We start from the raw sequence: 16,814 nt of genomic DNA, 5'->3' as shown, positions 1-16,814 counted from the left end.
ATCATCCTCCTCACCTTGATCCACTGCATTTATGCACTCCGGTGACATTACGTGTCCATGAAGGCCCATCATGGAAATCAAAGGCCTCCTGATGACCTCACCCAAACCACAATGTGGTACCTCAGTGTTCTCCAAGCTAACATTGAAGTGACGGAGGATGCGAGTGAGAAGTTGCCCGATTGCAAGGTTCATAAACCCTGGCTCCACTACTCAGTAGATTATGGCTCTCTAAAATTATAGGCCAAGTCTACGCGGTGGCCCACGTAGAAGGAGAAAGCCTTAAGAGCTTGCATCGTTGTAATCCTATTGTGATGTGCTCCCTTGGGCACTATGTTCCTGCCCACAATGCAAGCAAGTACACATGTGGATGGGGTCATACGTGTAGCACTCTGAATGCGACCACAGCTCCCATCATCCCATAGTACTGAGTAAATAGTACGGAACTCAAAAGGCATGAGATAATCACTCTCCTATGTAGCAAAAGGGACCCATCAACGTTGGTCCAGTATGTGTGGCATGCAGAGAATATGTGCAAGAATTTTAGTAGTCAAGTGGATGGGAGTCTCTCTTACTCTCGTGGATACCACTAGACGCCATCCGCCCTATCCATCCTCCCCATCTCGTAGGTCATGTTGCTAAAGAAATACTTAACTAACTTGGGATAGACCGACTCGTCAATGTACGACAGACTCTCCCAACCTAGAGCCTGGAACCTCTCCTCTATCCTTAAGGTTTTCTTGTCCTCGACAATGACTAATCTCCTGTACTCAATAGAAGAATTCTCAAAGAAAGTGTGGTATAAGTCATCTGCATGTGGTGAATCGAAGTGGTCAGGACACACGACACCTTGCCCTAGAACCGGTGCATACCCCCTACCATGCATAGGTCCATGGTGTCCTTCTCTGTGTGCCATGGAAGTGGACCTAGTAGGAAAGAAGAAGAAGATCAATAGAGAAGAAAAATTCAGCAAAATGCCGTATTTTGGAAAAGAGAAAAAATAGTAATTTTTGGAGGAAAAAAATAACAAATTTGGTGTAAGGTGTATTCTGGATGATTTGGGTCATGTTTTGATGTAAGTTAGATGAAAAAAGAAACAATTATAACTGAAAATCCAATTGCATTTTTGTCTAGAAGGAAAAAAAAACCAAGAAAGTGTTCAATCTAAGATGAATAGTGAAAAATCCACCAAAGAATGTATGAAATTGTTAAAGGGACAACGTTGGTGGTGCAAATTAGTTGGGAAGTGAAGAAAAGCATTCTTATACATAATTTCAACACAAACCCTAGCCTATTCCATGGTTTGAAATAAAGTACACATGAATCTAAGTTGAGCTATGGTGAACTGGTTATATACTTGTGATTTGATGATCAAGAATGCGTTATTGAGTGTTGTTGAAGTGCAAGGAACCCCCAAAATCACCCTAGAAAGCAAGTGAGTTATTTGTCTCTCTGGCATTTCAACTGGAACTTCTTTTAATAGTATTATTTTAATGCATTACCGTAGTTGTCATGGTGTGTAGTTGACAAAGCATCTTAGAGGAAGAAAAAAATCAAGATGACACCAAACAAGGTGCCCATGTGAAACCATATAAAAACTGGGTGAAACTTAACATTGATGGCAGCTCCTTGTGGTATCCAGATCCATCAAGTGCAGGTGGAACCTTTAGGAATGATGACGCTCAAATGTTAGGGCATTTCAGTTCATTCTTAGGAAGTAGAATGAATTTTTAGGAGGAATTCTAGGCGTTGATGAAGGGGTTAGAAATGCAAGAAATATGTAGTTACAAAAGGTGTACATGGGTAGAAAGTGATTTGGCCGCCAAGACAGAGCTATTCTAGTGGTGAAACCAACACCTCTTAGAGAAGAGGTCTTGCCGTCGTGGGTTTGACTCTTGCTAAGGCATATTAATATCCGCCGCTTTCATTTTTTTTAATCAATGTGGGGAGATTCCTTGGTTTGTAAAACAAAAATGGTAGCATCTGCAAGATTATCTTTGCCTGGTCTCCTCCATTGTTTATAGACACTAATTTGATTGCAGGTTATATTGCTTCATCGACTACAAAGTCACATTCTTCACCACAAGTCATTAGGTGGTCTGCTCTTATTTTACAAGGGATGAGTAATGATGTAATGGGTAGATGTCTGTTTAGGAGGCTCGTTAGCCTTTATGAGTGATACTCTATGTGTTGGGTGACCTCTTTTCTATTGATGGCATTGTGGAAGGTAAAGAAGTGAAATCACAATTTTTTTTGTTCATTGTAAGTTAATAAGTTTTTTTTTTTTTCTCTCTCTCTTTTTGCTTAATACAAATGACCTTTAGTGAAAAGAAAAAGATGTTGAGAGTAAAATAGCAATTTCACATTACCTTTTAAATTTCACTTTTTAATTGAAGATGAAATGGAAATTTCCTCTCACCTATTAACAACCAAGGGATGGTATTAAGTTTGCTGGACCTTTTTGTAAGGTTTGCAAAAGGGGAGTTTATACGTGTTTTGATATAAAGTTAGAGGTTTACATGTAAAAAATTCTAATAAATAACATATGGTTACTGATCAACCTCTCTTTTCCCACTTCCCACTAATTTATCTTCATGCCCAAAATAACTATTGAAAAAATACCTTTACATAACTCTTTCTTTCGTAATAAAATTTTCAAGAAATAGATCAGCTAATACAAGCGGAGGCATCTACATTGCATAGCTGCAAAAATCAGGGGTTTGTTTATGGCGAATCCATCAATAGGTCCACCAATAGGACCAATGTAGATAAAGAATCCACTATTGAATTGGTATTCTTGGAACAAATAGAAAAATAAAAACTGAAAGTTAACTTAAGGGTTTTATGGTAATGTTTTTGTCCCATTTCCAACTGCTTACGAAAAAAAAAGCTTGTACAAAGGTGTGTATGTGTATGTGCGTGTAGTTATGGGTAATTTTTTTTTTTTTGGTGTGGTTATGAGTGTGGTGTGTATGTATGTATGTGTGCATGCATTTGCGTCTAGGTGTGGGTGGGTGAGTGGGTGCATGCATGTGTGGGTGTATGTTCCACAAAATAAAAAGACCTTTTGACCCCCACTTTTTTTTTTTTTTTTGGTCATCTAGCCCTCTTTCCAATGTGAAATATCTGCATTTGTCCACTCCCCTTATTGGAGAAAAATTTTAAAGATAAATACAACAAGTGGAAAGATCATTGTGCCTTCCGATTGTTGAATCCTGGCCTGCCCCTACTTATTGAATATGGAGATGGAATTAATAGCAATTCATAAGGGGAATTTGAATCCTCTCCACCCAGCCTGCCCATATAAGCCATACACCCACTCACATGAGTGTGGAGAAGATTTGGACTCTTATGTCAGTTGTGAGGTATCAAAGATGTCAACTTGGTGGTTTGGTTAGACTTTCAACTTGCCATTTGGATCCTAACTGGGTCTTTGCAAACCTCATGGCAAGTTCATGGGTTGCACAAGGATATCAAGGGTGTGTGGGTTTCTTTTCGGCTTTTTTATTTTGCCACCATTACAGGAAGGCTAAGCATTGCACAGACTACTCAGTAGGGTACAAACACAGCCCTGGTGTGCTTTTCCTTGAACCGGCTAACTTATCAACATAACTTTCCCTCTTTGTTGAAAAGGACACACAGGTCAGTAATTCAGATCCTCTACCCCTAGTATCCCCATACTGAGTTGGCACCCTTGTGGCATGTGGTTTGTATGCCCTTGTGGTGTGTTATGTCCTCGCCCATGAGGCATGTTCTGTATCCGCCCGTGTGGCGTGCTCTGTTTTCACCCTTGAGGTGAGTGGTAAGTGATATTCCCAGTTCTAATTCATGATCGCAAATGGTGATTAACATATACGGTTCACCAAATTGAAACAAGAAAACGCAACCTAATCTATTCGGTTGTTAGAGATTTTCAAGAAATTGAAACACAGATGAGACACGATTGATTACGGAGTTTGGTTCTTGCGAACCTACGACTCCAGGACTCGGATAGAGTCCGATTCACTATAATTGTAGAAATTACAAAATTTAGGGGAAACAAGAGAGATACAGAAGTCACCGTATATGGCAACCAAATGAGCTCAAATCACCATCGAGTCTCCCTCTCACCGTGCCGATCAAAAGCCCTATGATATCTCCTTCAAGATCCTTCAAGAACAAAGCACCGAAGCAAGAAGAAGAGAAACCGAAGCAGCCATGAACGAACAGAGAGATAGAACTCAGAAACCCCAAAAACGCAGAACTCAAATCTCGTGTTTTGCATACAATCGAATGAGAGTGAACCGACCCAATAGCATGATATACAATCAAGTGAACTGATCGGCTCAATAACAAACCAACTAAACAAAGGAAATACCTAGATTACCCCTAACAAATCTCCCCCTTAATCTGTAAATCTAAACAACATCATAGTAGACCGGGCTTCAACCGTCATCGTCCAAGTGTACCTGCAAAAACAAAAGAAAAGAGACCACATTACAAAGCAAACAAAATATGCAAAATATCTAGACATGCACTAACCATGCAACACTAAAGGACTCAATGCAGGTACACCATGCAACAAATGCACTAGGTAGAGAAACCCATAAACAACAACTCATGGTTCACAACTCAACCACATAAACATGGAGAGTACATATACACACACCAGGCATATATCTCACAAAAGAGATAAACATAACAAGAGTCATAAAAATTGGGCAGCATCTCTCCCTAAAACTGCAACATATGGAAACCTGATAAAACATACACAAACATACCTAGACATCACCACACCATAGATAAATGAAAAACAAAGTATACAATCTCCACAAGAGGTAATAACCCACCACATAGACTTACTCATGCCAACCAAAGCATAATAAATATATAACTTAAACAAGTAAGATTTTAAACAAGAGACAAGTATAAACTTCGAAGAAATCCATGGTGATACTCAAAGCCAACCTAGATTAACAAAACCTCACAAACCTCAACAGATGAACAACATGGATCCAGATAAAATTGATAATGCCAAAACAGCCCATGAATCTACACAAATGCTTACAATATAAGTCAAGTCAAGTCTAAAACATATCACATGATACATAAGAGAACTTAACAACTAGAGAAGAGAGATTTGAACAATTCAAATATATAAAACATGACAATGATCAAAGAATGTTTAACACATGACAGCTAAAGAAATTTTAACTGAATAAATTCCAACAGGTTAAAATTCTAATGATCCTTATCAAATAATAAAACTGAGACAAGTAAACATAAATCTCTCCCCCTCAACCAGGTAGATCCCAAAACTTAGGAAAAATTCCTAACAGATCCAAGTACTACCATTTCAAAAAATCTGATTTTAAAAACTTTCCCCAAGGAATACAATCATGCAATCAATATGTAAACTACATAAAGGCAGATATAGGACACAGAAAATGAAATGAGAAACTAGAGGCAATTGTTAACCTAAATGCAAAAATACAATGCAAAAACTCAAACATCAAGTCTTAATTTATCAATGCCAAGGGAATACAAATGAAACCACAACAGGATTCATTAACAAGTCATAATTTCAAATTCAGTTGTTAAAATGCCTAAAAAAGTTGCAAATCATTTTTTCTTCTATATTAATGTAAAGAAAGACAGCAAGTATCTCATTTAACAACAAGATGAAAATAATCTAGACAAACCCAAAAGGCAATCCCACTCCTAATCCATCACTGGTCTATTATCACTATTCATCCAGGACCTCTCCACCCACTCACCACAAGGACGGGCACAAGTCAACAACTAAACATATCCAGATCACCTAGAGTAGATATCAACCAGAGATAAGAAATAAGTAAACTCAATAAGACTCAACAACTCTGATCATACAAGATCAAACTCACAAAAGAAAATAATGAATAAGACTCCAACTAAATGTGAAGATGTCTAATCACAAAGCACACTAGCCATAAAAATCCAACTGATAACATGACATATTCAAGCAAACAAAATTGATGCAAGTCATCTTACCAGACAACTACATAAATCTGACAATTTAAAATAACTACTCCCACTCAAACCATACAAGCTGACAGATCATATCCCCTGAATCTCATGTGAACCCCAACAACATGTGAGGACACACCCTCTTGACAACTCCTGTGTCAAGACCAGCACTATCTAGGCTGAACTGGAGAACAAACCTCTCCCAACACTTGACAACACCTGTATCAAAACCAACACTAACAAGGCTGAACATGGAGATTAAACTCTCCAAAGACTTGACAACTCCTATGTCAAAACCAGCACTAACAAGGCTGAACATGGAGACCAAACTCTCCAAACACCAGGGATACACCTAATGCTATACCAAGTGAAATAGGAACCCTCATGTGCAATCCAACTGTACTAAACAGTCTCACACATGTTAACACCACCTATTACCACTCTAGCATTTCAAAACTCAATCAAACATGTATACCAATGCAAATAAGAGCATCCATGAGAGTACAAAACAACAACAAATATTTAACATGCCAACACTATCATAATTGGTCAAGAATTCTCACATAATAAGGCATATCTTAACCAATATTAATAGAAAACCAAGGCACAAAACATGTTGTCTCATATTTATTAAATAAACTACTTCCTTACAGAAGCATAATACCTTAAAGATAAATAAACCACCTCCCTTTAACAAAGGAACAAAATAGGATAAACTAAAGTGTGCACCCAATGGAAACCCAAATAACTAGATCTTCAAAACAAGATCTATGCTATTAAAGAAAGCATATAGGTCATCAAAGGACCTCAAACACATTTGCTTGACCATCACTAGAATAAGGTATATCATTATTAGACATCTCATTTTCTTTTAATTTTCTTTTGTATGCAAAATAATGTTTTTTAATGTGACCCGTTTTATTACGAGGATAACATCTCTTTGTGCTAGAATCAGACTTATTATTATTCTCATTATTGTTCTTGTTATTATTTTCATGATTGTCATACACTTTACCCTTTCCTTTGGGCTTTCCTTGTTTGTGAGAGCCCTTGCCCTTAACAAACAAATTTTCCCCACTCCCTGAAGTCTTTCCAGAAGCCAACAACTCTGACTCCCTATTCTTTAGAGCATCAATACATTGCTCCAGGGTAATGTTTTGACAAGCATACTTAATTGAATTCTTAACAACAAGATAGTCATTATGAAGGGAATTTAACAGGATAATAGACAGGTCTTGGTCATCCAATTTTCTCTTCTCCCCAGTACTGGCTAAGTCTTGAACCAATTTCTTAAACACATCTAGGTTCTTATCAAGACTGATTGTAAGGTCCATTTTAAACCCATACAATCTTTCTTTTAGATAGATCCTATTACCTAGATTCTTTTTCTGATAAATCTTTTCAAGTTTAGTCCAGACTTTGATAGGGGTGTTATCCTCTTCATCTAGACACCTAAAGACACTATTAGTGATGTTCCAGAGCATGCAACCAATTGCATCCTCCATCACCTCGGTCTTCAACACAGGGTCAATGCTTTCAAAGAAAGCATCAAGATCATCTATAGACCTAAGGAGTTTATGCTGTGCCATGAGAACCCTGACTTTTCTTTTCCATATCCCAAAGTTCCCAGTCCCATCAAACTTCTCTATGTCTACCTTGAAACCCCCCATAAGAGTATCCAAACTTAGGTATCTAGGATTCTCCCCTAGACCTACAGCTCTACTAGAGCCAGCGGTGACCACACTGGGAGGTAAACCCTCCCCTGGTAGACTATATCTCTTGCTTAACTCTACTTTGGAGCTGGTAAATCACACCCAATCAGTATATACAAGAATTAAATTACAATATTGATATAAACAATTCTGAAAAATATAATAAATTGAAATTAAATCAATCATTATTTATTAGCTACATATATACATATGTCAACAGCATTAAACTAGACATTTGTTAACTCAATCAGCCAATACAAACCAAATAAAGTGCCTAAGTTAGCAAATGAAGAACCAATAATGCAGTCTTGTATAAAATTATAGCAAAATTGTAACCAGTGATCAAGTAAACAATTAATTAGTCAAAATTAATCTCATACATAGGTTGTACCCACTACCGAATCAAAAAACAAGTCATATAACAATAACTGAATGCCTAATATCAAGTTACAAACATTTCAAATACCTAATACTAGGTTACAGAAACATCAAAAAAAAAACTAATACAAGATTACAGAGACAGTAGAAGCAAGCATATGACCAAAATTGAAACAATAGTTAACCTATTTACCATATGAGATCTAGCAATTCACTTAGATGTACAGACCTACACAATCCCTAAGTCAATTTCATCGAATCACCTAACCACAAGGCTCTGATACCAATTTGATATTCTCAGTTCTAATTCATGATCGCAAATGGTGATTAACATATACGGTTTACCAAATTGAAACAAGAAAACGCAACCTAATCTATTCGTTTGTTAGAGATTTTCAAAAAATTGAAACACAGATGAGACACGATTGATTACGGAGTTCGGTTCTTGCAAACCTATGTCTCCGGGACTCTGGATAGAGTCCAATCCACTATAATTGTAGAAATTACAGAATTTAGGGGAAATAAGAAAGGTACAAAAGTCACCGTATATGGCAACCAAATGGGCTCAAATCACCATCGAGTCTCCCTCTCACCGTGCCGATCAAAAGCCCTATGATATCTCCTTCAAGATCCTTCAAGAACAAAGCACCGAAGTAGGAAGAAGAGAAACCGAAGCAGCCATGAACAAACAGAGAGATAGAACTCAGAAACCCCAAAAACGCAGAACTCAAATCTCGTGTTTTGCATACAATCGAATGAGAGTGAACCGGCCCAATAACATGATATACAATCAAGTGAACCGATCAGCTCAATAACAAACCAACTAATCAAAGGAAATACCCAGATTACCCCTAACAGTAAGTATTCCCTTGTTGGCGTGTTTATGTTTATGTCGGTGTCCGCCTTTGTGGTGTGTTTCCGCAAGACAATGGTTGTGGTGTATATCGCACCCGTTATGCTTTTCTGGTTTTGTGGTTGTCACAACCAATATTCTAAGGGTTTATTGGGCTCAACCCATCCCTTAGTTTTTTTTTTTTTTTTCTTTTGTTTGGTGTTTTTGTCTGTATTTTTTTTCAAGTTTATAAATGAAATGTTTGAACTTTTGACCCAAAAAAAAATATCCCCATACTCCGAAGTCCCTAAACCACATGGGCTCACCTATGTCACCGTGGACTGTGAGAGGGAAATTTGGGGGTACGCGTACTGGGGTTAGAGGATCTAGACTTGCAGCCTTGCAGGTCAGCCATATTATTGAATATTTCCTGTTTGAAAAACGAAAAAAAAAAATTAGAATGTAACTGAAGCCAAAGTTCATTAATTAGAATCGCCCCTGCTAGCTCCAGGTGCTCAAAACCGCCATAGTTGCCATTTTGCTTCACGTTGCTGAGAAAGATATATGCTGAGCGGTTTCCAAACTTTCCTCATTTGCTAACTCTTCATGCGCAGAATTTTTATCTTTCTCTGTGTGTGTGATAAATACAGAGTTAAACTAAGAAAGATAATACTCTTTCTCTAAACCCATGACTCAGAATCCGTTCACATCCCATGTTTCTGCTATAGAGGTTTACCTTTTGCGGGTAGAACTATGGAGGTTTCCCTTAGTGGCAAACTGTGTTTGAATACAAACCCGAGTAAAGTAAGGGTGAGAGAGAGAGAGAGAGAGAGAGAGAGAGAGAGAGAGAGAGGAATATAGTACAGTCGTTAAATGGTGAGACCGTGAGAGACAGGACAAAATTTAGGCACAAATCAAATTTAGGAAACTTGATTTGAAAATTATTAGGGATTAATATAAGCCGTTAGATTTTGAGTAGCCGGGTGTCATGTTTTTGTTGGTAATAGCCTAATACGCTTGAACTCAAGAGGAATTGGAGAATATATATTACCATTTGAGGAGAGGTCTCCTCATTGCTCTGATCCATGGATGACGCAGTTTTGTGACTACTTGAATGCTTTCCAAGGAGAGAGACTAGTTTGATGGTGACGCAGGAAATTTGAGAAAATAACTCAAAGCATGGCTTCCTTCAAGGCATCGTCAGGTACCCATTTCATCCATTAGAATCTGGGTTTCTGTTACAAATATAGTTCTTCGTTTTTCTAGCCTCTTGCAAAATTCTTTGGGAAAATGAACTATTCAAATTGATTAAGATATTGGTTATTTTTAAGGTGTAATCTCATGTATGAATTGATTTGCGTGCATTTTGGAAGTCTTGGCTTTGTGAAGGATAGTTTGATTCCGGATCGCTTTGCATTCAGAGATTTATTCTAGATGGTCTAAATGCTCTGTTTCTCTTTCTTTTCTGTATGCTTTTGATTCTTGGTTCTTTCAGAAAGAGTTCTAGTTATGGGGATACAAGAAAACACTGGATTTTTATCTTTGTTTCAATCTACTGTGTTGTCATTAGTTTTACATATATAATTTCAAGCGTGTGGGATGCATTGTACAGAAATGCCGAATCTAGGAGTTCGACAAGGTTAGTTGATTTTATAAGGGCACTGGTTTGGATATCCCTTTCAGTTTCATTGATCGTTCACAGGATCAAATGGGTTAGAATTATAGTTTTACTCTGGTGGGTCTCCTTCTCATTACTGTCTTCTGCATTGAATGTGGAAGTGCTGTTAAAAATGCATGCAGTTCATGTAGTTGACATAGTGTCATGGCCAGCCCAGCCAATGCTTCTTCTTTGTGCTTGGAAACACTTGAGTCAGACTGTTTCTGGGAACAAGCCAGAACAGAGTTTGAGTGAACTTTCAGTTGGAAAATCTGAGACAAACAGAACAAAGTTAAGCCAAGCTGGTTTCGTCAGTCGTTTGACATTTTCTTGGCTTAATCCTCTTCTATGTTTGGGTTACTCAAAACCATTGGAATTTGATGATGTCCCAGATTTAACTTCTAAAGATGAAACCTCTGTAGCATACCAAGAATTTGATAATGCATGGGATTGTCTTAGGAGAGACAGCAGCTCAAAAAATACTAAATACTTAGTAGTTTGGGCCTTGGCTAGAGTTTACATGAAAGAGATGATAATTGAAGGACTCTATGCCCTTCTTAGAACAGTCTCGGTAGTGGTTCTTCCATTATTACTCTATGCCTTTGTGCAGTATTGAACACAAAAGGAGAAAAATCCAATTGATGGTGTCCTAGTTGGTTACTTGGTGGTCATCAAGGTCACAGAGTCTTTGTCACAAGAACATATGAATTTTAATTCCAGGAGGAGTGGCATGCGGATGAGTTTACCAAAAGCAGCTTAAACTCATCTACTCCAGGTAGGAAAAGACACACAGCAGGGGAGATTGTGAACTACATTGCAGTTGATGCTTATCGCATGGGTGAATTACCATGGTGGTTTCACACAGGATGGAGTCTTATAGTGCAGCTGTTCCTTGGCGTTGATGTACTTTATACAACTGCGGGTGTCGGGGTTCTTCCTGGTTTGGTTACCCTACTCTTCTGTTCTCTTCTAAATATCCCATTTGCAAAGTTTCTTCAGAAATGTCAGTCACAATTCATGGTAGCCCAAGGTGAAAGACTCAGAGCAACTTCTGAGGCCCTAAACAATATGAAAATAATCAAATTACAGTCATGGGAAGAGAAATTCAAGAACTCAATTGAATCCCTCCGTTCGGAGGAACTCAAATGGCTAACTCAGTTGCAGGTTAAGAAGGCCTATTGCAGTGCATTATAATGGATGTCTCCTACAATAGTTTCTTCTGTGACCTTCATTGGATACTTTCTGGAGAGGTTCCCCATTGAATGCCAGCAAGTTTTTCACAATTCTTGAAGCACTAAGAATGGTAGCAGAGCCTGTGAGGACAATTCCAGATGCCCTGACAATATTGATTCAGGTTAAGGTATCTTTGAACCGCCTTAATGTGTTTTTGCTGGAAGATGAGCTCAGTGATGACTGTGTGCAGAGGAGCCAACCACAATATTCGGATGCAAAAATTAGAATTCATGCTGGTGACTTCAGTTGGGATCCCAAAACAACTGTCACTACTCTGAGGCAGTTAAACTTTGAAGTAAGAAGTGGAGAAAAAATTGCAGTTTGTGGAACTGTTGGTGCTGGGAAATCATCCCTCTTATGTGCTCTACTAGGGGAAATACCCAGAATCTCAGGAACTGTAAGAGCTAGAATGTCACTTTATTTCTTAAATGTTGTTCAAGCCTACATGTAATTCAATTGCACTTATGTTACGTGTTGCTTGTCTAGGTTGATGTATTTGGGTCTGTTGCATATGTTTCTCAAACTTCTTGGATTCAGAGTGGTACAGTTCGTGACAATATTCTCTTCGGGAAGCCAATGGACAAGACGAGATATAGTAAGGCTATTAAAGCATGCGCACTTGATAAGGATATTGAGAGTTTCGACCATGGCGACCTCAGAGAAATTGGGCAGAGAGGGCTCAACATGAGTGGAGGACAGAAACAAATGATTCAACTAGCTAGAGCAGTCTACAATGATGCAGATATCTATCTTCTTGATGACCCTTTTAGTGCAGTAGATGCTCACACAGCTTCTGTTCTATTCAATGTAAAAAAATAAGCTAGAGTATTTTAAAAAGGTTGGGTACATTGATGCTTTAAAACATTTCTCATACATACGAATACACAAGTCTTTTTCTTAGTTTCTGACTGCACTGATTTAATTGCAGGACTGTGTCATGGGTGCTCTGGAAACGAAAACTGTCATTCTCGTAACTCATCAAGTCGAATTTCTCACTGAAGTAGACAGGATTCTGGTGATTATGCCTTACTTTAATTATCCCTCCTCATTTGTCTCTGCATTCTCAACTACATATTTGATCCATTTACCTCTCGATTTCCAGGTTATGAAATGTGGAGAAATCATTCAAATGGGAAGTTACAAGGACTTCTTCATTGCTGGCACAGCCTTTGAACAGCTTGTTAATGCACATAAAGATTCAATGACAGTATTGGATCCTGAAATTAATAGACATGGGGATGAATCTGATGTAATTGGATCTGAAGGGGGTACAGGATCCTACCCCACAAAACAGAATAGCGAGATCGGGAATTTGGCAAAGCCTCAGGCTAGGATCCAGCTAACAGAGGAGGAAGCAAGGGAGATTGGTGATGCTGGCTTTAAGCCATACTTAGATTACCTATGTATCTCAAAAGGATCAGTTCCTTTTGGTTTACTTACATTTTGTCAGTTTATATTTGGTGCTCTCCAGCTTGCTGCAAGCCTGCAACCTATTGGCTTGGTGTAGCTTTACACATTACTCAAATCGGAAGTGGTGTGTTAATTGGAACTTATGCAGGAATTTCAGCCATAAGTACAGTGTTTGCACTTCTAAGGTCCCTGCTTGCAGCCCGCCTAGGATTGAAGGCTTCAAAAACCTTCTTTTCGGATTTCACTGATTCAGTATTCAAGTTTCCCATGCTCTTCTTTGATTCAACCCCTGTTGGTAGGACCATAACACGGGTAAGATAATCTTTTTATCATTTGACCATTTGCCTATAATTTCCAACTGTTGATTCATGGCTAATTTACTTGAATAGGCAATCATGTAGTGAGTGTGTTTGACTAAACATTCTGGAATTACAGTAGTGGTTTCTCCATTGTCTTGTGGATGTTAGATGAGAGTTACTTATGCTCCTTATGATCCTGGGTAGCTACAATGAAAACTCAGGCTGGGTGATGTTGGATTCTTTTCTTGCAGGCATCATCAGATTTATGTGTTGTGGATTTTGAAATCCCTTTCTCCCTGACCTTCATGATTGCGGGTTACTTTGAATTATTAGCAACCATAGTAGTAGCTGCCTCAGTCACATGGGAAATTATCTTTGTAGCCATTCTTTGTATGATAGCTACAACTTATGTTCAGGTAGCACTCATATGAACTCTCCTTTTGGTCTGTGTCTTGTATTTAGATCAGAGAAGTCTAAAGACAATTACTTTGTTTTTGATGTTTACAGAAAGAGGTACTATCTAGCCTCTGCAAGGGAGCTGACAAGAATTAATGGAACAACTAGAGCACCAGTTGTGAACTATGCAGCAGAGACATCACTTGGAGTGGTTTCAATAAGAGCTTTTGACATGATGGACAGGTTCTTCCAGGATTACCTGAGTCTTATTGACATGGATGCAAAACATTTCTTTCATTCTAATGCTGCCGTGGAATGGTTTGTCATAAGAATAGAGGCACTCAGAATTTGATCCTACTCACTGTTGCCATTTTCCTAGTTTTTCTTCCACGGGGTGCTCTTACTCCTGGTACTTCTGATTACGAGAATTATTTGACTGTCAAGGAATGCTCAAATTCTAATTTGCATAGCTCTTTCGCAGGATTAGTTGGGCTCTCTCTTTCATATTCTCTCAACTTGACCATTACCCAAGTGTTTGCTTCTAAACATTACTGCAAGTTAGCCAACTATATTGTGTCTGTTGAACGGATAAAACAATTCATGTACAATTGTGGAAGACAAAGACCACCTTCCTCATGGCCTTCCCTGGGAAGAATAGAACTCCGTGATTTAAAGGTGATCTACCAAATCATTTATTCATACTGGACTATGGGATATATGTCTTTATTATTTTTCCTATGGTAAGTAATTCACTTTTGGAGAACTCAAACATGTTAAAGTGAATGTGTGCCCTGAGGTCTTGGATATCTGAGTACAGAGTTCTCAGTTGCATCCCCAATTGTTCTTCATGAAATTTCTCGGTTGATTTCAGATAAAAATCTAAAATATTACCCAAATGCTCCACTTGTTCTCAAGGGAATCACTTGTACTTTCAGAGAAGCAACTAGAGTTGAAGTTGTTGGAAGAACTGGCAGTGGGAAGACTACATGGTTATGTGCTCTGTTCTGCCTTGTAGAACCTGAGAGCGGAACAATTCTCATAGATGGATTGGACATTTGCTCTATCGGACTGAAGGATCTGAGATTGAAGCTCAGCATCATTCCACAAGAACCAGCTCTTTTTAAGGGTAGTATTCGAACTAACTTGGATCCTCTAGGCCTCTATTCTGACAATGAGATTTGGGAGGTAAACCTAATGAATAATTTGATGTCCATGTTTTAATTACTAAGGAGCTCATCATGTTGCCTTTTGCAGGCTGTAGAGAAGTGTCAATGTTTTACTAAGGATTAGACATTTGCTCTATTGGACTGAAGGATCTGAGATTGAAACTCAGCATCATTCCACAAGAACCAGCTCTTTTTATAGGGTGAAGTCTTGGACCTCTAGGCCTCTATTCGACTTTGAGGGGGGTGGGGGTTTCTTTTTCTTTTGCAATACTTGCTATTTTCTTTTTTGTTTCCATCTTTTTTTTTTAAATAAGAAACCTCAAACCTTGCTTGCCTTTGTTATGATGAGATTTCATTACTCTTGTGTAGTCTTAAGTTCTATAAATAAGTGAGGGGTAATTTTTTATTCTTTTTTTTTTTACCCCCTTTTTTTTCCTCTCGGCCTTGTCTATCATTTTTACAATTTTTTTCGAGACCTTTGGGCTAGGTTCACCAAGCCATACTGCCAATGAATAATTTAATGCCCATGTTTTAATTACTAAAGGAGCTCATCATGTTGCCTTTTGCAGGCTATAGAGAAGTGTCAATTGAAGAATACAGTCTTGATCTTCCAAATCTCTTAGATTCATCAGGTGATTTGAATTTCAGCAACTAGAAAGAAATCAGTTATACACAGTTCTAATGCAATGTAAATATTTTACTATTGATATTGCTTGATCCAACAGTGAGTGATGAAGGCGAAAATTGGAGTGCTGGGCAATGCCAGATTTTCCGTCATTGTTGAGTCCTCATTAAAAGAAACAGAATACTAGTTTTGGATGAAGCAACTGCATCAATTGATTCTGCAACAGATGCTGTTCTACAGAGAGTCATCAGGCAGAAATTCTTGAAATGCACTGTGGTCACTGTGGCCCACAGAGTTCCCACTGTCATTGACAGTGACATAGTCATGGTCCTTTCTGATGGTATGAGTCCCTCTTCTAAGGATACAGTAAGGAGTAAGATTAAGTATATTTTTGCATAGGTGCTCCAGAATACCAGCCAGAGACCATTTCTGCCTAATAACACATTCTGAAACTGGAACACAGGATTTTATGAAAAACTGATCATCACTTGATGATGTTTGAGCATGATGATTTGGTCTTCTTGTTATTTTAGTTGCATGAATCTGACTATGGAATCTGGATCTTTTTGTATCAGGGGGAACAAGTGGAATTTGATGAACCTTCGAAACTAATGGAAGTCAACTCCTACTTCTCTAAACTTGTGGCTGAATACTGGTCCAGCCGCCAGGGGAACTCTGCTCAAAGCCTCGGCAACTAGCAGTGAAAGGGAGAATCAGTAAAGGATATTTGTACAACTTCAGTTAATACAAACCATAAGTAAAGTTGCAACTATGAGGTGCAATATGAGTATAGTTTACCAGCTACTGCTAGTTTGCAATTTTCATTTAAATCTGTGCATATGTTGTTGTCTATGGGTGCATTGAAAAACTGAAATTCAGCCCAGGTTGCAGCCCCAAAGAAGGGGCACCTGCATACGTCTTGCTGTCTTTATAGTCTTATCAAAGAGATTCTGGGTTTGGTTGATTGACTATGTGGAGACTTATCTTTCTTTTTTGAGGGGGAAAAGAAATGGTTCAACTGATTGGGCACAGATACAATCAAGTGTCTGATTTTGCATCTTGCTGATGCTCTCTACATTCTTTTAAGATCCATGAAGTTTCATCTTCAGCTTCTGTTGAGAGTT

The 16,814-nt window shown here is 38.3% G+C and overlaps 1 pseudogene; it reads left to right on the top strand.

The window, feature by feature from the left end:
* The first annotated feature begins 9,220 nt into the window (after positions 1-9,220).
* On the top strand, positions 9,221-16,388 carry LOC149011563 (ABC transporter C family member 8-like; annotated as a pseudogene).
* Positions 16,389-16,814: the final 426 nt, after the last annotated feature.

The sequence above is a fragment of the Hakea prostrata genome, chromosome 7 (genome assembly GCF_041222555.1).
Source record: "Hakea prostrata isolate BN-2017 chromosome 7, UWA_Hpros_2, whole genome shotgun sequence".
Taxonomy (NCBI): Eukaryota; Viridiplantae; Streptophyta; class Magnoliopsida; order Proteales; family Proteaceae; genus Hakea; species Hakea prostrata.
The sequence above is the reverse complement of the archived record's forward strand: the minus strand, read 5'-3'. Positions and strand labels throughout refer to the sequence as shown.